Source organism: Cnephaeus nilssonii (assembly GCF_951640355.1).
Source record: "Cnephaeus nilssonii genome assembly, chromosome: X".
Classification (NCBI taxonomy): Eukaryota; Metazoa; Chordata; class Mammalia; order Chiroptera; family Vespertilionidae; genus Cnephaeus; species Cnephaeus nilssonii.
Window position 1 is genome coordinate 22,773,196 of NC_137071.1, and position 27,314 is coordinate 22,800,509.

Sequence of the window (27,314 nt, forward strand, 5' to 3'; positions counted from 1 at the left end):
ATTTCCCTGAGTCAAAGAGCCTGTCCTGCTCCCCACAGGCTCTCGGATAGCACCATAGTAACTGATAGAACCGCCCCTCGCCCAAGCTGCAGAGCACCCACGCACAGCGCACAGACACATGTGCTCCGCTTTAGGGAATTTGGCACACGGGACAGATGCAGCCCCCTTCGGGGAAATCTGACAGCGTGTACAGAGGGCTCCCATTCAGAGAATTTGGGGAAATTTGGCTTGCGGGACACAGCTCCCCTTTGGGAAACCTTAGAACATGCACAGAGGGGCTCCCCTTTGGGGAATTTGGCATGCAGGATGGACTCTGCCCCCCTTCTGGGAATCTGGGGGAGTGCACGGAGGCAGCTCCCCTTCAGGAATTTGAGAGTGTGTGAAGCCCTAGCCAGTTTGGCTCAGTAGAGAGAGCACACACAGGACACAGGTACACTTCAGGGAATTTGGCACACTGGACACAGCTGCATGGGATCCCTGACTCACAGCGCATTTACACTAAGAGCCAGTGACCCCAATTGTTGGTGCATGCACACACAGAGACCCTAATTCTCAACGAGAAACTGCACAAGGCAACAGAGACTCTGACACTCGATTCTGGGTGCAGACACAGGGAAACTCTGACTCCTGGAACATGGTAAGGATCTCATTTTCGGCACATACCAACAGTGTGGTGCAGACAGGGCCCCTGATTCTAAGTGTGCACATGAGACCACACAGAACACCAGGGACACTGCCCCTGGGCAAGCCTGATTCCCACCAACCAATGGCAGCCACACTTCCTAGTGTCAGAGCACTTCAGTGAAACTCAGGTGGAGCGAAGTCCCCACAGCACATGGCCCAGGTCCACACAAACTGAGCTTGAGCTTTCTGGTGATAGTCAGAATGGGGAGACAAAATAACTCACAGAGGAAAGAAAAGGAGGAGTCACCAAGAAAGAAAATTAGTGAATATGAAGCTTGCAAGATGACTGAAAAAGAGTTCAGAGTAATGGTTGTGGAATTTATACATCGGATGGATGAGAAAATCAACAACTTATGCAAGAATCAGGAAGAAATGAAAAGTGATATAGCTACAATCAAAAACACCATGGAAAGTGACAACAGTAGACTAGAAGAAGCAGAGGACCAAATTAGTGAGTTAGAAGATCAGGTACAGAAACAAGCTCAATCTGAACAGCAATTGGAGAAAAAAATTAAAAAGCAGGAGGAAAGCCTAAGGGAGCTTTGGGACAACATGAAATGAAGTAACATGCATATAATAGGGCTGCCAGAAGGACAAGAAGAGCAGCAGGGATTAGAAAATCTATTGGAAGAAATAATGACAGAAAACTTCCTGGATATGGGAAAGAAAAAAGTTACACAAGTACAGAGAGTCCCAAGCAGCATCAACCCCAAAAGACCCACACCAAGACATGTCATAATTTCAATGGCAAATATAAATGATAAAGAGAGAATCCTAAAGGTGGCAAGAGAGAGACAGAGAGTTACCTACAAAGGAACACCCAGCAGATTGTCAAATGATTACACAACAGAAACACAACAAGCTAGAAGACAATGGAAGGAGGTATACAAAGTGTTGCAAAGCACAGGACTGAATCCAAGAATACTATACCCAGCAAGGCTATCAATCAAAATTGAAGGGGAAATCAGGTGCTTCGAAGACAAAAAAGGCTCAGAGAGTTTATCACCACCAAACCAGCAATGCAAGAAATGCTAAAGGGAATACTGTAAAAAGAAGAAATAAACAGGTAAGAAGGAATACAGACACAAAAACAGATATGACTACAAACAAACACCTTTCAGTTATAACTTTAAAAATAAAAGGTCTAAATGCTCCAATCAAAAGACATCGAGTGGCTGAATGGATAAAAAAACATGACTCATATATATGCTGTCTACAAGAGACACACCTCAGAACAAGAGACTCACACAGATTGAAAGTGAAGGGATGGAAAAATATCTTTCAGGCAAATGTAAATGAAAAAAAAGCTAGGGTAGCAACACTTATATCTGACAAAATAGATCTCAAAGTAAATGCCATAACAAGAGATAAGGAAGGCCACTTCATAATACTAAAGGGAGAAATCCAACAAGAAGAAATAATTCTGGTAAACATATACGCTCCCAATATAGGAGCACCCAAATACATAAAAAAAACTCCTGAAGGATATCAAGGGAGAGATTAATAGCAATACAATCATAGTAGGAGACTTTAATACCCCACTATCACCATTGGACAAATCCTCTAAACAAAAAATCAGCAAAGAAACAGCAATCCTAAATGACTCACTAGACCAGATGGAATTAATTGACATCTTCAGAACATTTCCCCCCTAAGCCACATAATATACATTCTTCTCAAGTGCACATGGGTCATTTTCAAAGATAGACCATATGCTGGGCCACAGGCAAAGTCTCTTCAAATTCAAGAAGATAGAAATTATACCAAGCATCTTCTCAGATCACAGTGGCATAAAACTGGAAATCAACTACAATAAATAAAATCCAAAGAAATCAAACACATGGAGACTAAACAGCATGCTATTAAACAAGGACTGGGTCACCAGAGAGATGAAAGATGAAATAAAAAATATCATGGCAACAAATTACAATGAAAACACAACAATCCAAAACCTATGGGACACAGCGAAAGCAGTCTTGAGAGGGAAGTTCATAGCTCTACAAGCCTATTTCCAAAAACAAGAAACAATGGTAATAAATTACCTAACCCTACAACTCAAAGAGTTAGAAAAAGAGCAGCAAGAAAAGCCCAGTATAACCAGAAGGAAGGAAATAACAAAGATTAGAGCAGAGATAAAAGACATAGAGACCAAAGAAACAATACAAAAGATCAACAAAACCAAGAGCTGGTTCTTTGAAAGGATAAACAAGATTTATGGACCTCTAGCCAGGCTCACTAAAAAGCAAAGAGAGAAAACCCAAATAAACAAAATCAGAAATGAAAGAGGTGAAATAATAACAGACCCCGCTGAGATACAAAGGATTGTTACAAAATGCTATGAACAACTCTATTCCAACAAACTGGACAACCTGGAGGAAATGGACATATTCCTACAAAAATATAACCTTCCAAAAAATCAATCAGGAAGAATCTAAACATCTCAATAGGCCAGTAACTATGGAAGAAATTGAAGCAGTCATCAAAAAGCTTCCAGCAAACAAAAGCCCGGGGCGTGATGGCTTCACAGGAGAGTTTTACCAGACATTCAAGGAAGAACTAAAACCTATCCTCCTCAGACTATTCAAAAAAATTCAAGTGGAAGGAACACTTGCAAGCTCCTTCTATGAAGCCAGCATCACCCTAATACCAAAACCAGATAAAGACAACACAGTTAAAGAGAATTAGAGGCCAATATCCCTCATGAACATAGATGCCAAAATCCTCAACAAAATTCTAGCAAATCGGCTCCAGCAGTACATCAGAAAGATCATACACCATGACCAAGTAGGATTTTTCTCAGGAATGCAAGGATGGTACAATATCCGCAATTCAATAAACGTGATACATCCCATAAACAAATTGAGAGATAAAAATCACATAGTCATATCAATTGATGCAGAAAAAGCATTTGACAAAATCCAACACCCTTTTTTGATAAAAACTCTCAACAAGGTTGGAATAGAAGGCTCATACCTCAAAATAATAAAAGCGATATTTGATAAACCCACAGCAAACATCACACTCAATGGACAAAAACTAAAAACATTTCCCCTAAGAACAGGAACAAGACAGGGATGCCCACTCTCACCACTCCTGTTCGACATAGTACTGGAAGTATTAGCCGTAGCAATTAGACAAGAAGAAGAAATAAAAGGCATCCAAATTGGAAAAGAAGAAGTAAAGCTGTCTTTATTTGCAGACGACATGATATTGTACATAAAAAATCCGAAAGACTCCGTCAAAACACTAATAGACTTAATAAATTAATTCGGCAATGTAGCAGGATACAAAATTAACACCAAGAAATCTAAGGCCTTTCTATACACCAATAGTGAACTTACAGACAGAGAGACTAAAAAGGCAATCCCATTTACCATCACACCTAAAAAATTAAGATCCCTAGGAATAAACTTAACTAAGGATTAAAAGACCTATACACAGAAAACTACAGGACACTGAAAAAAGAGGTAGAGGACGACATAAACAGATGGAAGAACATACCATGTTCATAGATTGGTAGAATCAATATCATTAAAATGTCCATACTACTCAAAGCAATCTATAGATTCAATGCACTCCCCATTAAAATACCAATGGCATATTTCACAGACCTTGAAAGAACTCTCCAAAAATTCATCTGGAATAAAAAAAGACCCCGAATAGCCACAGCAATCCTGAGAAAGAAGAATAAAGTAGAAGGGATCTCAATACCAGATTTCAAGCTGTATAACAAAGCCACTATTCTCAAAACAGCCTGGTACTGGCACAAGAACAGACATATAGATCAATGGAATAGAATAGAAAATCCAGATACCGACCCAAACCACTATGCTCAATTAATATTTGACAAAGGAGGCATGAAGATACAATGGATTCAAGACAGTCTCTTCAACAAATGGTGTTCGGAAAATTGGACAGATACATGCAAAAAAATGAAGCTAGATCACCAACTTACACCATACACAAAAATAAACTCAAAATAGATACAGGACTTAAACATAAGACGGGAAACCATAAAAATACTAGAGGAATCCACAGGCAGCAAAATCTCAGATATATGCCAAAAGAACTTCTTCACCGATACTGCCCCTGAGGCAATGGAAGCTAAAGAGAAAATAAACAAATGGGACTACATCAAAATAAAAAGCTTTTTCACAGCAAAAGAAACTATCAACAAAACAACAAGAAAGCCCACTGTATGGGAGAACACATTTGCAAATGGTATCACTGATAAAGGTTTAATCTCCAACATCTACAGGCAGCTTATACAACTTAATAAAAGTATGATAAATGATCCAATAAAAAAATGGGCAACGGACCTAAATAGAATCTTTTCCAAAGAAGACAGAAGGAAGGCCAAGAGACACATGAAAACATGCTCAACGTCACTAATTATCCGAGAGATACAAATCAAAACAACAATGCGGTACCATCTCACACCTGTCAGAATGGCTATCATCAACAAATCAACAAACGACAAGTGTTGGTGAGGATGCTGAGAAAAAGGAACCCTTGTGCACTGCTGGTGGGAATGCAGACTGGGGTAGCCATTGTGGAGAACAGTATGGAGTTTCCTCAAAAAACTGAAAATGGAACTCCCATTTGACCCATTAATCCCACTCCTAGGAATATATCCTAAGAAACTGGGAACACCAATAAGAAAGGAGATATGCACCCCTATGTTCATAGCAGCACAATTTACAATAGCTAAGATCTGGAAACAGCCTAGTTGCCCATCAGCAAATGACTGGATCAGAAAACTATGGTACATCTACGCAATGGAATACTATGCTGCCATAAAAAAGAAGGAATTCTTATCATTTGCAGCAACCTGAATCAAATTGGAGAACATTATGCTGAGTGAAATAAGCCAATCAAGAAAGAAAAATACCACATGATCTCACTCATTTATGGATAATAAAGAACATTATAAACTGTTGAACAAGAAGATAGATACAGAGGCAGTAAACCATCAAACAATCTATCAAATTACAGCAGGAAGGTTAGGGAGAGGTGGGGAAGATAAGAGATCAACCAAAGGACTTGCATGCATATAAGCATAACCAATGGACTCAAACCTCTGGGGTGTGAGGGCATATATGGGAGTGTTGGTGGGGGGGCAATGGTAAGATATGTACACATATAATACCTTAATAAAAAATTGGAAAAAAATAAATAAAACAGTATGATCTCTTGGTTAAATGTGAAGGGTTTTGTGTGTTTGTCAGCAGTAAAAGCACAATCCTCAAAGCAGTACTAACCTGGCACCAAGAAAAAATGATGTCAAACTCTCCTTTTTTTAAATTAATTTTTCTCTTAAGAATTTAGATAATAAAATCAATTTAAGTTTTAAGCTAGGCCATTTAACTAGTTTTATACAATGTTCAGATCTGGAAGGAGCTGGTTTCCCATTAGCAAATATTGTGGGATGGGGTAGGAAGAAGCAGGTGAAAACCAGAAGCAAATTAGATTTCTTTTAGCATTTTCTTCTTCCCTAAGATAATTTTGCTAGTCTATGATCCTTGAATTGAAGTTCAATTAATTTGTAATAAATTCATAAAGCAGAAGACCTTTTCACTATGCTCCCAAAATAACAATTATTATATTATTTTAAAACAGCAAAATAATTTTAAAAATGAAATTGTTATTATAATTTTAATAATGAAAACAAATGAAATTAACTTTCAATTTTACAGCTAGTAAAAAGCCACTGCTTTTAATATAGAAATATTTATTGTAAGTGTGAAAATTTTCTTTCCAATAGAGTATTTTAACAAAGATACTCAAAATAATAGCCATCATTGGAATTTACCTTTGAGAAAAATTTATGATGAGCAGATGAAACTATCCTATATAATAAAGAGCTAATATGCAAATGGCCATTACACCCTCATACCCTCACGCCTTCACCCTCTCATGCCCTTGTTCCCTCACACTGGGGCCAGGGGACCTGAGGCTGCGCCCCAGTGCTGGGGCCGGTGGACCTGAAGCCAGGCTGGGGGACCTGAGGCTGCGACCCCCACCCTGCAGGTCTTGACGGGGGTGGGGCTGGCAGGGTATGGGTTTCACTCAATTTCCAGGCAGATGCAGGTGGACAGGGACTTGACTCTGGTCCCGTGGCACTCCCCAGACTCTGACAGGAGGGAGATTTTCATATATATTTTACTGATTTTCTTTCATTTCTGACACTTCTATTATAGAAAAAGGGCAAATAACAAAATTAAAGTATTTCCTCTAATTAATACACTTTTATTTTATTTATTTATTTTTATTATTTTTTAAATAAATCTTCATTGTTCAGATTATTACAGTTGTTCCTCTTTGTTTCCCCACATAACTTCCCTCTACCCAGTTCCCACCCTACCATCTGCCCTTACCCCCCCACTGTCCAAAATCCATAGGTGTACAATTTTTGTCCAGTCTCTTCCCACACCCCCAACACCTCTTTCCCCCTGAGAATTGTCAGTCCACTCCCTTTCTATGCCCCTGATTCTATTATATTCACCAGTTTATTCTGTTCATCAGATTTTTTATTCACTTGATTTTTAGATTCACTTGTTGATAGATATGTATTTATTGTTCATAATTTTTATCTTTACCTTTTTCTTCTTCCTCTTCTTAAAGAATACCTTTCAGAATCCTACCTAATTAAATAGTAATATGCAAATTGACCGCACCTTCGCTATGCCAAAGCCATGCCCACCAGCCAAAGGCACACCCACCAGCCAATCAGGGCAAAGTATGCAAATTACCCAACAAATATGGCGGTTAATTTGCATACGCCGAGGGAGGGAGGAGTGAAGACTGAAGACAACTTAGAAGGAAGAGGGAGGAAAAGCAGAAAGCAAGGTGGCTGCCAGAGGGAAAGCCTGGGCGGAGCGGGGCAGGGCGGAGCGGGGCGGAGTGGGGCAGAGCGGGGCAGAGCGGGGCTGGCAGCAGCGGCCCGAGGGTGCAGGCATGGTGGCCGCAACGGTGGCGGCAGCGGCAGCGCACACGGCCGCAGTGGCCGCTTGCAGGATTCTTCCTGCAAATGGGCTACTAGTTTCATATAATACTGGTATGGCGGTGATGAACTTCTTTAGCTTTTTCTTATCTGTGAAGCTCTTTATCTGACCTTCAATTCTGAATGATAGCTTTGCTGGGTAGAGTAATCTTGGTTATAGGTACTTGCTATTCATCACATTGAATATTTCTTGCCACTCCCTTCTGGCCTGCATAGTTTCTGTTGAAAAATCATCTGACAATCGTATGGGTACTCCCTTGTAGGTAACTGTTTTTCTCTTGCTGCTTTTAATATTCCCTCTTTATCTTTTGCTCTTGGCGTTTTAATTATGATGTGTCATGGAGTGGTCCTCTTTGGATTCCTTTTGTTTGGGGTTCTCTGAGCTTCCTGGACTTGTAAGTTTATTTCTTTCACCAGGTAGGGGAAATTTTCTGTCATTATTTCTTCAAATAGGTTTTCAATATCTAGCTCTCTCTCTTCTTCTGGCACCCCCATAATTCAGATGTTGGTACACTTGAAGCTGTCCCAGAGGCTCCTTATACTATATTCATATTTTTGGATTATTTTTTCTTTTTGCTTTTCTGGTTGGGTGTTTTTTGCTTCTTTGTATTTCAAATCTTTGACTTGATTCTTGCGATCCTCTAGTCTGCTGTTGGATCTCTGTATATTATTTTTTATTTCAGTCAGTGTATGCTTAATTTCTAGCTGGTCCATTTTCATATCCTCAAGGGTATCACTAAATTTATCGGTGATTTCTAGAAGATTCTCGAAAAACCTTATAACCATGGTTTTGAACGCTATATCCAGTAGTTTGCTTTCCTCCATTTCTGTCATTTGTGACCTGTTTCTTTGTCTCTGCATTTTGGCTGCTTCTCTGTGTTGATAGAGTGGCTTTGTGTGCTAGGTGTCATATTGGGCCCAGTGGCTCAGCCTCCCCAATTACCTGAGGTGGACACTCTTGGTGCACCCCTTTGTGCATAGTCTTGTTGTAGTTAAGCCTTCATTGTTGTTCGTATCACTGGGAGGAATTGACCTCCAGGCCAATTGGCTGTGAGGATCAATTCTGTCTACGATGGGAGAACTTCTGTGCTGGAGACACCCTTATGGGGCAAGACTTGCTTCAGTGGGGCCTTGGTGCTCACTGAGTCTGCTCCTTGAGTGTGTCCCTTATGGATCTGAGGAGTTGTAATCTGGATGGTCCCACTCTGTCCACTGGGTACACTGGCTCTTGGATATCCAAGGAGGTTCAAATTTAGCCTCTGCTTGAGGCCACTCAGCAGGAGCTATGGAGTGATCTGCAGATTCCTCTTCTTTGTTTGGGGTTTGGAGTTCCCCAGATGAGGCCCAGCTGTGAAGCAATGCAAGCTGCTGTGTGTCCTTGGGCCTTTTTTTGGTGGCTCTGGGGCTCTCTGACCCAGCTGCAGTTTGTTAGGTAATTTTAGATTGCAAAGGGCCAAGCCATTCATATGCAAAAGCCTCTGTGCACAGCTTGGGTGGGGCAGGGTCTCAGGGAATCAACAGGGTGGAACAAACAGCTATGGCTGATCCTTAGCCCTGCCCCAAGAGGCCCCTGGTTCTCAGTGTCCCTCGGTAATTGCTGCAAGCACCTCTGAGAGAAAGCCACCCTCAAGTTCCATCTGAAGCCAGACAGTCCAGTTTCTCCCGTATGAGTCTGGGTCCCCAGAGTCTTGCCCAGAACTGGAGTTCAGAGCAGTCAGGAGCTTGTGTCTCCCTCGCAATTGAAAAAGACAGCTGCGTACTCAGTTGGCAGCCCTTTCCGTGTGCATGCCTCCGTACCTCTGCACTTTACTTCCACACCTCCTCTGAGTCTCAGTGTGCTTTCCTCTTTCCTTTTAGTTGTAGAGTTTCCACTCAGCCAGCATTCCTGTGGTTCTGGATGATGTCCGTTTTGTCTTTTAGTTGTAGTTTTGAAGTGGTTGTGCGAGGCAGCAATTTCAGGTGTTTACCTATGACACCATCTTGGTTTCCTCTAATTAATACCCTTTTAATGTGCATGAATTTCATGCACCGGGCCACTAGTGTAATTATAAAAGGCATGGTAATACATTACTTGAGAGTAAGTGATAGAACTTTTGTGGTATTCAAAAGCATTTAACCTAAATGCAATGGACAAGAAAGATACAATTCATGTTCTATGGATTCTATATTCTAGTGGGATAGTGCATAAAGGTATACAGAATTGCCTGGCCAGCATGCCTCAGTGATTGAGCATCGACCTATGAACCAGGATGTCATGGTTTGATTCCCAGTCAGGGCCCATGCTCAGGTTGCCATTTCGATCTCCAGTGTAGAGCATGCAGGAGGCAGCTGATCAATGATTCTCTCTCATCATTGATGTTTCTATCTCTCTTCCTCTTCATTCCTCTCTGAAATTAATAAAATTTTTAATAGCATACAGAATTACCTCCACAATTATTATTTAATTCAATTATGATGGATGCTCTGTAGCATGAAAGTGCAATATAAGAATTCTTTCAATCAACATGTTTTTATCATAGAGGAAGAAAAATAATTTTTCCTTTACTATTCTATGTTCTTGGTTGAGAGTCCCTGTGATAAAAGACAAATTAACAAGAAAAAAAAAGACAGAAGTTCAATAACATGTATACCTCCTGAATATATGGCCAACACCCAGGAAAACTGAGTATGGTAACTCTTAGAAATGGCCCAAGCCATCACCTTAAATACAGCTAAACACACAAAAAAGGTATTGATAGGGTAGGAGGGGAAGAAGGGAGACCTGTTATGGGAGGTTGGGGGGTGGTGGAGCAAAGCGTAGTTAACAAGGGTAAGGTTGTTATGCAAATTTAGGTAATAGTCTTCTCTATTGGTAAGAGTTTCTAAAAATTTAGTCATCCTCCTCTTCTTGGTACAGATGGGGAGACACTCTGACAAATGAAGATATCCCTTATAAATTTACAAAAGGGTAACTTCTGCTGGGTTTTCAGAGCTTCTCCTGTGTCTGCTATTTTTTAAAAATACCAGCTCAAGATAATCCTTATTATGAAAAGGCATATTTGAGGGCAGCAAAATCTGCTCCCCTTCACTAACATTTTAATATTTTCTCTAAAGATGAAAAGGACATTTTCTTTTAAATGAAAACTTAAAGAGTATGGTAATAGTCTTTTCTTTTATGCTTAAATCCTAGGCATCTTTCATCCAACTGTGAGCCACAACTTCCCCTGGAGACTTTTCCATAAATGTCAGCTTTTAATGATTTTTCTTTTTTATAAACTATTAAATTTAGAGTGGTGCAGATTTATACTTAATAGTTCTCTAGTAGAATTATTTATATTCAGTGTATCTCCCCAAATAAGAACTAAGTGTTCTAAAAGTAAAAATTATATAACTTCTGTTTATTTTGCACTGTATACAACTCCAATACATATTTGTTGATAAGAGTACTTGATAGAATAAAACATTATTCAGATGAGTTGTAAAAACTAATGGCTCTTGAGGACAAAATTCAATGAAGTACTGCCACAGGACTAAAGGGGTACATTTGTCTGTATGCATCAAAGCATCAAAGCCCAAACACAAGCAGGCATTTATTAGTTGAGGAAATGGCACTCATCCCAGAACCTCATGTAAGCTAGTCAAAGACTTGGAGCTCGCTCTGATGAAGTCCAGGGGAAGGGTTATATGGGGGAGGGGGGGAAGGGGGAACATTAATCATGGTGGCTAAAGGAGTTGGGATTGGTCATGGTCTCTACTGATTGGTTGAGGCCAGGATAGGGTGTATTTGATCCTTGTATCAGGTCCTGATATCAGCCAGGGTATTTTTCTGTCTGGTTTCATGAGGGTGTGGTCCATATGTCACTCAGGTTTTATAGGCCTGGGGCTGAACACAACTAAAGTCAACATGTTACCTTTAGCTTGACCAAAATTCTATTTCTATGGTCAACAGACCTAAGGCTTTGTTCTTAAGACAGGTTGATACAGACCTGAATCTGTTGTCCTAAGGGCTCATGTTTAAGGAAGGGAGTTGGTAAACAGAAAGGAGAAAGGGTCAGGTTCTTACCATAAACAGTGAGTCACAGGGCCAGCCTGAGTGGGGGGCTGCACAGAGGATGCAGGCACATGTGGATCCAAGTGTGCCCTATAGACTCCAACTGGCTCCCCCAGATGTGCGGCCTGTGTCCAGCACTGAGAGGCGAGCTGAGTCTATGGTATCTTTGGACTTCCTGACAGTGGCAGATCCTACAGCCTCCCACACCCCACTGAACCTGATAGGAGGACAGTTGGGGAGTGCAGGGGAGTCTCCCCCATTGGCCAAGATGGCACAGGGGGAGGTTCTTACACTGAGTGTGCCAAAAGTTAGAAAGATGAATGGACAGGGCCCAAGATGCCAAAAGCTAGCAAGATAATTGGATAGAAAAAATGTCCTCACCGCCATCCCATATAATAAAGAGCTAATATGCAAATGGTCATCATCCCCTCATGCTATCACGCCTTAATGGCTCAGACACTCAACACTGGGGAGAGAGGAATGGGGACCAGCCAGGCACAAATGAGCTCACAAGAGAGGAACGGGGACCAGCCAGGCTGCAGCCCAGAAGAGGGACAAATTGCTCACCCCATGGTTCTGGGCGCCAGTGGCTGCACCTGAGCCTGCAGCCCAGGAGAGGGACAAGCCTCCTGCCCCATGGTCCCGGGCACCTGCAGCTGCAGCCCAGGAAAAGCCACCCGCCAATGGTCTCCTGCAGCTGTGGGCAGCCCGGGCGAAGCTGGCCTGGATCCTGGGTGCCTATGGTCAGCCAGAGGGAGGGAAGCCTGGGTCCTGGGTGCCTGCAACCGGCCAGAGGAGGGAATCCTGGGTTCCAGGTATGGGGTGAGGCAGAGGCAGTTAGGGGTGATCAGGCCAGCAGGGAGCAGTTAGGGGCGATCATGCAGGCAGGCAGGCAGAGGTGGTTAGGGGTGATCAGGCAGGCAGAGGTGGTTAGGGACTATCAGGCAGGCAGAGGAGTTAGGGGCGATCAGGTAGGCAGGCAGGCAGGCAAGCAGTTAGGAGCCAGCAGTCCCGGATTGTGAGAGGCAGTCGGACATCCCCCTTGGGGTCCCGGATTGGAGAGGGTGCAGGCCGGGCTGAGGGACACCCCGCCCCCCCGTGTACGAATTTTGTGCACTGGGCCTCTAGTATCCCTATAAGAACTGCTGGCTTGAACAGGAATGGGAAATGGTCTTTGAGATGGGAGTCCAACATTCTCCCAGGTCATGGCACCTGAATAAACTTCTGTCTTTTTGTACCAGCACCTGTTTCACAAGTTTGCCTTTTGTTGAAGCAAGCAGCCGAACCCACTTGTTCAATTAGAATGTTAAAAAATGGAGTTTCTGCAAGGTTACAGTACCTAAGCATTGCAGTATAATTTCACATAACACTTTCCCATGCATTCCAAGAGTAATTCTGGTGATATTTTAACTTTGTTAAAAATACTACTTGACTTACAAAGCTTTTTTAATGTGCAAAGAATATTTTAGGGCCTTTCAATGTAAATTAGAAATTCATGAACTTCTGTTGTTCATGATCCAGATTTTGCCAATCTACTTGCAAAGGGAAGTGATTTTCACAATAGCAGGGAAGGCTATCTTTGCTGGAACCAAATGAAAAATATTGATTTGAAGACACTTAAAGAAAAATTTCAAAGCAGTATGTGAACAGTATTGGAAAATTGTCAGAGCTATTTTTCAAGCTTATATTGAAAAAATAACACCATTTTTTTAGGTCACAGTAAGGAGGTGAATAAAAGTTATATGCATTATATATCATTTTTATTTTGAAAGAAGCAAAGTGCATATAAGTAGAGTAAAATATCAAACCTGATTTTTAATTATATTCTTTCAACTTTAAGTACAAAGAAATGAGTTGAGACTAAATTAAACTCTCAGATTTAATAATCATTCTTTTGATATTTTATTATGTCTGAAGTATAGGTATCAAGGAGCATATAATATTTCATAGTTAAGTCTTTATGCAGGTTTTACTTAACCAAGCAGTGAGAAATGACAGGCTGCTCTGGACTTGATATTTAAATTATCTTTTTAAAATTCTCAGAGTCTGTGCCAGTATTGTGTGCATAAAATTATATTGAAGTGTTTGGCAAGTAACTGGCATATCAGTTATCTCAAAAATAAAACAAATATTTAGTCCATATATTTAATACTTAAGTCTTAGATAAATAATTATTATGCATCTCTAATTTCCATTTATTAAATTAGATATTTTAATCTGAAAATAATCTAAACATATTAAGTGGGGAGTCATGTTTCTAAAAGGAAGATTATCAATGGAAAACTGTAAATGATTTCTCATTTCAAAGAAAATAAGCTGAGCAATGATTTTTAGAAATACAGTACAGAACTAAACATGCAAAATGCATATCTTTTAACTTTGAAATTAAAAGCATCAAATCATTCCTATTTGGCTTACAACAGCTTATGCAACTTCCAACTATTTATCAAGCATTTAACTGTTTCAAAGTTTTGTTTTTCCTATATAAAAGGCATTTGTTTTTCCTTGCTTGCCAGGGAAAATTTTTTTGCACACAATTGTGCCTTTGGTTACACTGAAAATCTACATAGTTATTCACTAAATGAAAGTCTATTAATTCTGTATGAATTTGCCTTGCCTATGTGAAGAGTTAAAAAAAAAAATGACACCAGGCTTTTTTTGTAGTGAAGAAAGATTTGACTGTTTTATTATGAATGGCACCACCCAGGAAAATGGGAAAGCTAGTACTCAAAATCCAATCTGCCTGATGGTTTAGACAAGAGGTTTTATAGAGCAGAAATCATGAGTAATCATGAGTAAGGGGGTTGGGGTCGTGGGTCTCTGTGATTGGTCCTTGATTAGGTAAGCACTAAATTTTCATCTTCTGGTCATCAGCTTCCCTGATGGTGTCCCCTTGTCTGGTTTCAGCGAGATTGCAGTGGGGTGGCCTTCATTTTGTGGGATGAAAAACATCTTAACAATGCATGTTAATAGGTTATCTTGGTGTGCAGGGGTGGAGGCTATATACATATCTTGTGACTCTTATTCATTGTATGTTGTTATTATTTCTGCTGTCTTGGTTATTTATTTTTTCCAAAGTCTAACAGGCTAAGCAATTTCTATAGTGGTTAGCAGGGTGCTACATGACTTTTCGTCTCGTGTCTTTTAGTCCAATCTGGCTTACTTTCTGAGGTTATTGATTCTCTTGTTTCACCTATATAATTCAGAAGGGGCCCTTTCCTTGTCATAGTTCACAGTGAAGCTCTCCTTCCAGAATAAAATGAAATCTACAAAATCCCTTTCCAGAAAACTATCATCAAAGTAGAGTCCGTTTCCTTTGTTTAAATGCCCTTCATTTCTTTTCATTATACTGGATACCTACTCATTCGTTCACTCTTCAAGAACTTGTTTAAATGTTAACTTCCCTGAAGAGACTTGCTAATGATGACCACTCCCTTCTCAGGAATATCATTTCATAATATGTATCAGCGGTGTTACAGCACAAAATATTGTGATTTTTCAATTACCTTCCTAAAGACAAGAGCCATTGTTATTGCTTAACACCATGACTTAGATTTAATAAGTGCTTTTCTTAGGTTTAGAAACAGACCTTGAGAGGAGGAATCCTGTGTACGTGATTTATAAAGGTAGTGCTTCCAACCCACAGGAAACTGGTAAGGGAGCAGGGCAAGCAGGACAGGCAAATGGAAGAAGTCAAGCAAGAATGTGATTTCAGAGAAGTTCCTGTGGAAGGTAATACTTCAACCTGATCCTATAACTCTGGAGTGAAAGTTAAGCCTCAGGGTTATCTTGACCCAAGATAAGAAAACAGGTTTTCATGTCCTGTCAGTCAAACAGAGACTGTAAATCTCCATGTACTTCCAGCTTTGTGTGTGAACTAAAGCAAAGAGGCACCAGTAGCCCAAGGGAAATCTTGTGTAAAATACCCAGATTTGCTGGCTGTTGGAAGCAAAAGAATACCGAAGACTACAAAGGTACACATGTACCTTTGAGTCCAATCTCTCACCCCTATTGTGATAGTGTTGATATCTATTACAGAGGTTCAGAATAAAGTCTTTGTTACCATTTTAACAATTTTCAGAACTTTTTATTCACAGGTGAAACGTATGTAAGATAAGGGGTGAGGGAGCAGAAGTGGGCAGCAAAAGCCTTCAGACCATGATACGGGATGATACCTGATAAGGGAGAGGGGGAAAGAAGGAGGAAGAGGTTGGAAGAGCTTCAGATCACAATGCAACTCTGAGAAATTCTAAGCATTCCAACAGAAAGCCCCAGAATAAAGATTATCCATAGAGGAGACGTTGCATTGGGCAGAAATGCTTAGTCACTGGCAGAAAGGGGAGGGGAAAGTTTCCTAGGGAAATTATCCTTGATTCACATGTCTACCGCAAATCCTGAATCCTGAAGGCACTGGAGCTGGAGGATCTAAACTAACTGTACTCTCCACAGCAGCTTATCTCTTCAAGGGAGATCTAAGCAACTGCCACAACTAGACAGATGCTCATACTTTGTGTTCATGTGACTGTAATATAATTGAAAGCAATGCATTTTGTGTCTGTCCCTTACTAGCTGTGTGATTATGAAAAAGTAACTAAAACATTCTGAGCTCAGATAAAATATATGACGATGGCTGTTTCTGGATAATCATGACAGCTATGGTCATTCACTTGAGTCTGATGTCATTGATTCTAACAATGGAGTTATTATCATTTTTTTTCCTCCTTTCTCCATTTTCAAGGCTTCACTCTTTCATATGCTCATAAAACCTTCATATACCCATTGTGAAATTAATTGCTCCTTTGTTCACTTTTCTCTATTTCCCACCATTTAGTTTATGCTAATATTAATATCTAATAACTTGCATCAGTCAAAAGAGGTTAGTTTATGTTGCAGTGAAAAACATCCTAAATATCTTAGTGGCTCAGTAATTCCATGTACCCATCTGCTCTACATTGAGGGAGCAGCCTCGATCTGGAATATTGTTGGTTATTGTGGCAGAGGGGAAAGGAAGATATGATGAGCCACCCAGTCAGTTTAAAATCTATGCTAAAAAGTGACAGATACAATTTGGCCAAAGCAAATCATATGGTTAAGCCTTATGTCAGCAAAGAAGAGTACATAATCCTTTTCTAGAATTTTTTATTAATAAAATCTACTAAATAGCCCCAGTTTTCACATTTTCAACCTAGAATTTGAATGTAATTTTTTCTTCACAATGTGTATTCTGGTATCAATACTTCAGTTTGTATAGTTAACAGAAACTAAGAAATGAACTGCAGGTGTCTCTGTTAAGAACTCCTTCTGAAACTCCTTACTTGAATTCTATCATTTGTTTGCCTTCTTATCACTGCAGTACCTTAGCAAATATATTCTAAGGATATCATGGGCTTTGTATGAAATACATTAATCATTCATGCTATTTTGATTGGCTTCTTTTCTTCTTTTTGCACAATACAGCAGCCAAACAAGGTCACTACTGTTAGATTTATCACAAAATATCTTACTGACAAGTGATTTTTCTCCTTCTAGAATCTTACTGTGATACATTAGCCTTTGGTTTTTACTGCTATTTTTTAAGAGAAAAATATAGTACTCTATCTGTCCTAATTCTGTGACAACCAGACATTCATTGTAAGAGGAAGTCCAGAGGAGATGAATTTTTTATGTTCTAACATCTCCTTAGTCATGAATATGAGATAGGTCAATCAAGCCAATGGGTTAAATTCAGAGCATTAACTGGTCCCAACAATTATTGCCATTGATACTGTTTTAGTTAGAAGTGTACTAAAATTTTGAACCTACAGTAATATGTGTTTGCATCTCTTACTGGACTGGCCTCTCCCCATTTTTCATTGGAATGAGTTTGTAATTCCATGGTTATCTTGAGTATAGAATGCTAATTTACAGAAATAGTGGAGAATTTTTAAAATTCCAAAGATTAACTTATATCATATTATGCACTTTTTTTTCTGTAAATGTGTTCTTTTGGAGAAATATATAAATTAAAAATTTGTTATGCAAATCAAGTATTTAACTTATTAAGAAGATATTTGAAAGATTTATATGGTAATTTGCTTTTTCTTAATACTAGCTGTCACCTCCTGGTACTTTTAATTTGGAGACCTGGCTTTCCAATTCTGACTTTTATTTTGTCTTCTGTTACAACTCTAACTGTACACCAAGATACCCTAGGACCCTAAGAGAAGTTTTAAATTTTCAAAAGAAGTCCAACAATATCTGTCAGAGAAGGTAAAAACTAATAGGACAAAGTAGTTCACAGATTTTTCATTAGATCATATAAAATTTCGACTGATTATATCATGGGGGAAAAATACTTTTCCTCCCACCTTCTAAGTATTTCTAGCTGGGCTATTAATCAAATGAACAGAGACAGATTAACAAGGGGGACTAAAATTTTAAGATGTGCATGGGAATTCACATAAGCATGAAAATTCCAATGATAGTGAGGCAAAATTGGGTATATATGTCATTTTGGACAAAGGAGAATGGCAAGGGAGAGTAGGGATCTGAGATTTCAAAGGGACTGGGCAATTTACATGTAGTTGAGGAAGAACAGAACATACATGGCAGGCAATTTTTTGTTAGGCAACTCCAATAACAATGAGACACACTGGGGTGATCTAGTTAACAGACCCCTGCTTGGCACCTTCCTATCTACCATACTTAATTCAAATTAGGCTAAGGTGAATAAGTTAACATTTCCTTTCTGGAACAGGTCTTTTTCTATCTGAAGCTCTTGGGCAGGAAAGATGGATGGTTTTTTTTTGGAGCCTTTTACTTATAATAGTACCCCCCACCCTTTAGAATCAATAAAAAATCATCTTTTGGGTGCTTGGAGACAAAGGTAACACATCTCTTGATATTTTAGAATTACAACAGCATAATGTACAATTATCCCAAACAAACTTACAAACTAATTCTTAGAATGTCTGGCAGCAATTTAAAAAGGACATGAATGGATTTAATCCCTTCCACTGTGTAGAGGGCCCCGTGGGAAGGCACTTGAGCATTCTATATTGGGCCCTCTTGCCCTTTTGGCCAAGAGGGACCCTCTTCTCACAATCCAATTGCCCACAGCTATTGCCTGAGCTTTCTGTTCATGCAGAGGTTGAAGCCTCATGGTGGCTGGTACCATGGATCTGTTTCTTGCCCAGTGGGGTGAGCTGGGCCCTCCCTGGAGAAGAAACCTGGGTTCCCCAAGATATGTGATCAGTGCTGGGGTCCCACCAGCAGGCGAGAGGATCCCAAGGCAGGTGCTGGGCATGGAGGCCACAGGGGCATAGGCTACCAAGGAGACAGAACTGAACCTCACATCACCCTGCTTGGCCCTGGAGGATGGCTGATTAGCCAGAGACGGGTAAGATTCCTCAGGGAAGGAACAACCTAAGACAGGCACAGTTGCAGAGGGGCCATCAAGAGAGAACTTGGCGGTCAACAGAGGTGGGGCACAAACCCTCACCCCCCAACTTTGCAGGGCCCTGAACCCTCACCCCTTCTGAGGGAGGTAACCTGCCCCTATGGCTGCTTCGCTTCTCATTCCCAGCTCAAATTGGGACCTAGTTAACAGACAGAGACTTGGCTGACAGCAGCTGCCCTCTCACTGCAACAAGACTTGAGTTGTCTTGTACCCATGGTGTGGGGAAGTGGGTTTACAATATCTAAATCCAGCCTACCACCAGGAATGCTCAGGGCCTACTCAAGAAGGCAAATAATCCTTTCCACTAATATTTACAGGGTAAAATACGTTTGTTGTTAGACTAATAAATTTGACCGTAAAATAGTAGTCAAGTTTTCAGACTAATTTAATTTGGCTAGTTGAAATAAGCAAATATTCTAGAAAAATTAATTGTACTGGACAAAAAGCTGTTCCTAAAGTGTTAACTAAAATTTTTATTGGTAGTTCATCTCACGGTAAAATTGCGTAACATGTAATGAACCTAAAGTAGTCATATTTTAGTGCAAAAAAATTAAAATTTAAAAGCTATCAAGACTATATTATAAAATTTCCAAAAGCCTCCTAATATTTAAATCAAAAAAGGGGGGATAGTAGAAGAATATCATGTAAGGAAAAATATCCTGTAAGTAAATTACATCTAGAAAATTTTTACTTTAGAAAATTAACTTTCATTTGTAATGCTAACAGCAAGACACCCATGAAAAACACACATGGTGTCAAAACAAGCCAAAGGAAAATCATTTGGGCAAAAAATGAAAAAGGATCCCAAGTCAAATTTATAGGAAAGATTCCTTTGTTAACTTTTGGTCGAGAATATGTTTGTATATTATCAGAAAACAACTGCAAGACCATGTGGATTCCTGCAACAGAAAGGAATTGACAGGACTGCTCCAGCCATGAAAACAGAAGAGAAACAGTCCAGAGATGGAAGACGCTGATGACGCTTTGCCATACTAGCAGTCAGCAGCTGTGCATCATTGCAGGTTGCCCAGGACCAAACCAGAGAGGGTCAGACCTGCATTACAACCATTTGTCCACTATCCAGAACTGAAATATCATTGCTGACATGTACACATAAGGAACTGTTTGACATTGAAATTGGGACTCAAAAGAACTGTTGGCCCAGAAAGAAACTCACTACGGACAGATTCATTTGCCTCTCAGCATAACTATTATTGCTTGTCTCATTTTCAGTTGTTATAAGTGTATTTCTAGTATCACATGATCTCACTCATCTAGGGGAAATAATGAACAACATAAACTGATGAACAAAAACAGACCTGGAGACAGGGAAGCATTGATCAGACTGTCAAACCTCAGAGGGAAGGTAGGGGAGGGGGGGGATAAGGGGGAGAGATCAACCAAAGGACTTATATGCATGCATATAAGCCTAACCAGTGGTCACAGACAACAGGGGGGTGGGGGCATGCATGGGGAGGGGTTTGGGATGGGAATGGGGGGATGAGGACAAATATGTGATACCTTAATCAATAAAGAAATTTTAAAAAATAATAATAAAATAAATAATAAAATAAAATAAATTAAAAAATAAAGATTTGTTAAAAAAATAAATAAATAACCACCTTAAAATCAATATTGCATAAGGAAAAACTTTGGTGTCTTTCAATATTATATCTTTGTGAAGCTGGATTTTTATAGTTGTTCTGATAAAATGTAAGTACTGTACAAAAATCAATGCAGGTCAAGAAATGAGGGTGATGGTATCCAAATGGATTCCAAGGTTTGAGGTATGCAGTGTGCAAAGGCAAATACATCTTATGGTCATTTATATGTTAAATCAAAGTTTTATTTTTCTTCCAATTTATATATTTGTATATATATTCCTAATGGCTTTTACTAAATCATTAGCATAAAAATACCTAGTAAGTTGTTTGAACCTAAAAACTCAATAATCAGAACTCTTACATATTTATTTTCACCTAGGATCCCACATGAAAATATTATTGAAACACTATGAGCATCTTGGGGTGAGAAACTTAAGGAACCTCTCAATTATATATATTATCTCCAGTGTAAGCCTATATAATAAAAGCCCAATATGCTATGTGTCCAGTCGTCCGATCATCTGTTCAACCAATCAAAGCATAATATGCTAATGATATGCTAAGGCTGCTCAACCACTTGCTATGATGTGCACTGACCACCAGGGGGAAAACGTTCCAATCCAACTGATAGGTTAGCTTGCTACTGGGGTCCAGCAGATCAGGACACAGCAAGACAGGCCAGACATGCCCTGGAGCCCTCCCGCGGTCCCTCCAGCACCAGTGGGGTCCCTCGGCCTGGCCTGTACCCTCTCGCAATTTGGGCTGAGGGACCCCCCCTGAATGCACGAATTTCATGCACTGTGCCTCTGGTATTTGAATACAGGTGATGTTGTGGCTGCAAAATTTATTTTTAATTTACTCAAAAGTATAGTTGATGTGGATTTATAAATTTTTATAGCCCTGGCCAGTGTGTCTCAGTTGCTTATTGTCCTATGCATCCAAAGTTTGCAGGTTCTATTCCTGATCAGGGTACCTGCCTAGGTTTTGGGCTTAATCCCCAGTAGGGGCATGCAAGAGGCAGCTGATCGATGTTTTGCTCTTATATCCATGTTTCTCTCTCTCCCTCTCCCTTCCTCTCTATTTAAAAATCAATTTAAAAAAATCTTAAGAAATGAAACATTAAAAAAATATAGTGTTGTGTTGAATACCTTACATCCTCAATGAATCTATAAAAGTAACTGTTGTTGCATATTCATTCCATGTAATAAAATAATCATACATGTTGTACAATAAAAATATTCATACATATGTTAGGTTGATGCCAAGAGGAACAAGGCCGAATGAAATTAAAAGCAAGGTGTCAGCCAAAGTGGTGTCTGCAAGCAAGAGCAGGGAGGATGGGGTATTTATATGGCTCTTATGTGGGTCCAGGTGAATAGTTAAGCCAGATGCAGGTGCAGGTAGTTGTGGAAAGCAGGGTCTAGAGCTGCTTTTCTTGGCTGCTTACCTGTCTCTTATGACACCTGACATGAGAATAACAGGAAAACTGCAGAGAGGACAGGAGCCCTAAGTGGGGCACAATGAAAAAGTGCTGAGCACAGGGGAGAAACTGAGTTCAGGGGAAAGGTACAGGATATGCCTAACAACATATTCATGAATTCTGGTTTATTAATCCTTGTTTGATGAGTTGTTTAAAATAGGTTATTTTGATCAGTGTAGTAGACATTGATGATTGTTTTCCCTGGAATGTACCTGTTTACCATTATCACCAATACGACTACCACTCCTATGACACACATACACACAGTAGGCAACCATATCACTAGCTATCCCCATCCCACCCATCCTTCACCCAGTTCCAGTTCTCTGCCTACCCAAACCAATCAGCATAACTCCATCTTCTTTCAATAAAATATTGGTTATTGGTGAACATGTGATATGACCTAGTTACTCTAAATAAAGTGTTGCCCAGGATTTTGTTTTATGGTTGGAAGAAGAGAAGTTCTCACTTGCTCACTGAATAAGAACTAGGAAGCCTCTGGCCCAGGTTTTATTGGCAGCCATCTTGAAAGAGCTAGGGGAGTTAGTTCCAGGAATAGGAGAGTGAATACACACAAATAAATTTGCTTTTAGTGACATTACTCTGCTGAATAAAGTCTAACTTGAAGCCATTCCTACCAATGTACAACATGAACACCTTTGGAATTTTCAGAATGTTGAGCTAATAAGTGTTATCTTTGTTAAAAGTTTTTTTGTTACTTGCAACCAAAAATATTATGATACAGATGTCTTACTCTTTTTATAACTGCAAATACAATCTTAGAAAAGACTGTTAAAACTGAAATCAAAAATTTTTTTTTGTGGGAAAACAATTGGTTGTCATTCAAATAATAATAAAATGACATGTTTCCATGAAAAAAAAATAGTCATACTTATTTAGTGTCATGTCACTACTATGTATATGTGTTCGTGTATGTATGTATCTCTAAATAGAGACTTACTGAAAAATAAAAATGAAAAGAACATTTATTGAGTTTATATCAGGTGCCAAGCAAGTTGATCATATGTTAAATGTGTTTTAGCATAGTATTGCTCTATTAAGTAAATATTCTTAAACTTTGCAAATCCTCTTTGGTAGAGAAAATATTTTAAACAATTAATTTAATATTTCCCTATCAGAAGTATATAATAGAAAAAAACATTATGATCATTTAAATTAATGATTCTCAACTGTGACTGCACATGCTCATGACCAACCCTGGATATATGCATTTATTTGTCTGTATCCATGTCCAGGCATTATTAGCAACTATCCAGGTGATTCTAAAAATGGAGTTAGTATTAATTAATTCTATTTTATCTGATGTTACTTGGAAAGCCTAACTTTGTTCCTGCTACCTACTTTTTCTTTATCCTTTCCTGCCAGCTTTTTGCCATAGGAATAATAACCCAGATACTATTATCCTGTTTTGATTCATTGTACTGAAAGTCAAACTGCAGCAACATGTTGTACTCTTTTAAGAACTGATGCTAAAATAACCCTATTTTTTCTTTCTATATCTTATTTCAATAATTCACCAACCATCAAGCATCTCCTGTGGATTTTCTGGCTTTTACAAGTCAATGCTTTACAAAACACCACGTTACTTCCTTAGCTGGGTTGAAGGGCCTCAGTATGAAATCTATTGGGAGGTGTGAGAATGGATTTAGCTATAAACCTTAATTTAAGTAATTTCCCTTATTAAGTCCATGAAGTAACAATGATTGTATGATTGCTTCCTCCCATGTTTGCTTCCATGCTCCTAAAATGCTAAGCATTACTAATCAAAAGCAGGTAAATTTGCTTCAGTGAAACTGCCAGTTGTTTATCTATATATATAAAAGCCTAAGCGACCATTATGACCAGATGACTGGACGACCGGACTACCGGATGACCAGACAACTGTCAGGTAGTGATGACGCGCACTGACCACCAGGGGGAAGACACTCAATGCAGGATCTGCCCCCTGGTGGACAGTGTGCTCCCACAGCCAACCTCCCGTGATCCCTCCCTCCTGGCTTGCCAGCCCCCATTGGGCTAGATCACCAGCCAGGCTGGGGAACCCCACCTGTGCACGAATTTGTGCACCAGGCCTCTAGTTCTCAAATAAATTACCACAGAAGGTTTGTTACAAAATGTAACATCTGTGCTTTACTAAAAGAGAAGGTAGGAGAACCATGACTGTTTAGAGCTCAGATTATTGGCATGTTGTTTTACTTGTGACTTAATAATGCTTTCTTACTAGCTTTCCCAAATTGCCGGACTCTCCAGAAGTGAAATAAACTCTGGAGTCATAGTATTATATCCTATATAATAAACAGGTAATATGCAAATTGACCATCACTCCAACACAAGATGGGTGCCCCTATGTGGTCGAAGATGGCTGCCCCCATGTGGACACATGATGGCCACCACAAGATGGCTGGCAGGGGAGGACAGTTGTGGGGGATCAGGCCTGCAGGGGAGGGCAGTTGGGGGCAACCAGGCTGACAAGGGAGGGAAGTTAGGGGTGACCGGGACAGCAGGGGAGGGCAGTTGGGGGTGACCAGGCCAACAGGGGAGGGCAGTTAGGGGCGACCAGGCTGGCAAGGGAGGGCAGTTAGGACTGACTGGGCCAGCAGGGTAGGGCAGTTGGGGGCAACCAGGCCTGCAGGGGAGGACAGTTAGGGGCAACCAGGCTGGCAGGGGAGTGCAGTTAGGGGTGACCAGGCCAGCAGGGGAGGGCAGTTAGGGGCATTTGGGATGGCAGGGGAGCAGTTAGGCGTCAATCAGGCTGGCAAGACAGTGGTTAGGGGGTGATCAGTCTGGCAGGCAGGCAGGCAATCGGTTGGGAGCCAGCAGTCCTGGATTGTGAGAGGAATGTCAGGCTCGGGCCTAAACGGGCAGTCAGACATCCCTCGAGGGGTCCCAGATTGGAGAGGGTGCAGGCTGGGCTGAGGGACACACACACACCCCTGCCCCCCCCCCGTGCACGAATTTTGTGCACCAGGCCACTAGTCTCATTATAATAAGGAGAAACCAACAGTCTTCAAAATAATTTGGCTCCTACTTTTGTGAGATTCAATAGATATTTTCTGGATATAGTGGAAACAGGATATACTCTCATGTTCTTGTGATCTGAAGCATACACAATAGTACCAGCTGCTTCCGTTTTCTTACACTGAACAATGTCAAGAACAGCACTCTCGGGCATATTAAAACCATTTGCAAATTGTTGAAGGCAAAGATCACAAGTGTACATTTCCTGGAATGCATTGTTATTAGGAGCTAGGCTTATTAAATCACTTCCTGTTATATAAATGAGATTCCTGGGTCTTCTATATGAGTACTGTGAAAACCTAACATAAAATACTGAACCATATTGTTCCTGGTTTCTTTAATAATTGGCCCAAGTCCTTTATCCAGAATTGGGAAATGTAAATTAAATGTAGACTTTTATAGAACCAACATCTAGAATATTAGCTAAATTTATTTAGTTCTCAAAGAAAGAATAAAAATGCAGCTAAAATCCTACTTCATGTGACAAAGTGTTGATAGATTTAATTGAGAACTTTTCCCTATTATATTGTGGCATCAATGCAGCCATGTGATATAAGTGGTGATTGGAGGTGAAAGCCTTTACTCATCATTTTCTACCTTCTTAAAGGTGTTATCTGATTCTAAGAGAAAAACATGTCTTGGAGAAAGAAATGAAACTGGACACAATGGTTCTGAGGCTGCCCATCACTACTTGAGGCAAATTAAGCAGAGACAGGGTTGAATCATATTTTATTCCAATAATGCTGGCAGTATGGGGAGAGCAGTTGGTCACCCTGGAAATTCTGACCCCCCAAGCCTGTTGGCTAATCATATATGGGCATCAGAGAAGATAGCTACGTGCAGCTGTGAGCTACAAGTGTATCAGGAAAAGGGGAAGGAAGGGTCTGCAGTCTGGCCTTTAGGAGCTCAAAGTCTGATAACAAGGTGGCTAATTTTCTATGGTGTTACAAACAGCTCAGGCCCTTCCTGGGAATGAAGAATGGTCAGTTCCTGAGGCAAACTCCTGGAGGGAGTCAGGGTCTGAGCACAGCAACCAAATCAAAGAATGTCCTGTCCTTGGTCTGTTCTCAAAATGTATTTCTTTTCTGAGTAATGGACCCATTGAAGCATCTTATCTTTTCACAGCCTTGTTTCAGCCTCTAATTTCCCAGGGTCTGTAAGAAAACTTCTTATCTGTAGTTCATAAGGTGAATAATAATTATTAAATAATTATTAAACAACTGTAGCTCTATTCTTATTTTGTGCCCTTCTCCACTATTAGAACTACAGAAGAGAACAGTCTATACTCGAAAGCCTCAGTGAAAATGGCATCTGCAGCCAGCAAGCTTGGTCTTCTAGTATGACAGTCAGAACTCAGCTTTTTTCATCAGCATCCAGTTTTAATGTGTTTGCAGTGATCCAAACAACAATAAACAAATGGACAAGCAAAAGAAACATACTGCTTGGAAACAGACATCTCATTTAATTATCATGTAATTAGAGGAGTCAAAAGCCAATTTCATTCAATGAAGAAAAAGTGGATATGCAACTTTTTAGCCTATGACACTATTACTGGAGAAAAAAAGAGGTTGTTAATATGATTACACATGTGAAGTTACTACTTTCTCTAATGGGAGCTTACAATATTTTCAGGGTTCAGAGAAAACACAAAAGGAAAACACAAATTTTTCAATAAGTAAAATCAGAAGCACCTTTTATATAGCAATAAACTGAAGATGCTTATGTCACATTTTCAATCAAGGATTTAAAGGCCCTTTAGCCCTAGCCAGTTCGGCTCAGTGGAAGGAAGGATCCCAAATTCAATTAAGGTCAAGGGCACATGCTGCATTGCGGGCTCAATCCCCACTAGGGGGCATGCAGGAGGCAGCCGATCAATGATTCTCATCATTGATGTTTCTATCTCTCCCTCTCCCTTCCTCTCTAAAATCAATAAAATATATATATTAAATAATAATAATAAAGGCTCTCTAAATTGTCCTTGGGGTATTTATGTTGTTATAGCTTATGAGAAAAACATATAATACACACAAAGAACA

General features: G+C 40.0%; 1 pseudogene across 1 annotated transcript in view; it reads left to right on the forward strand.

Annotated features, from left to right (window-relative positions):
• LOC307096130 (tryptophan--tRNA ligase, cytoplasmic-like) overlaps positions 1-27,314 on the forward strand; it is a 35,108-nt pseudogene that overhangs the window by 5,524 nt on the left and 2,270 nt on the right. The window lies entirely within an intron of this gene.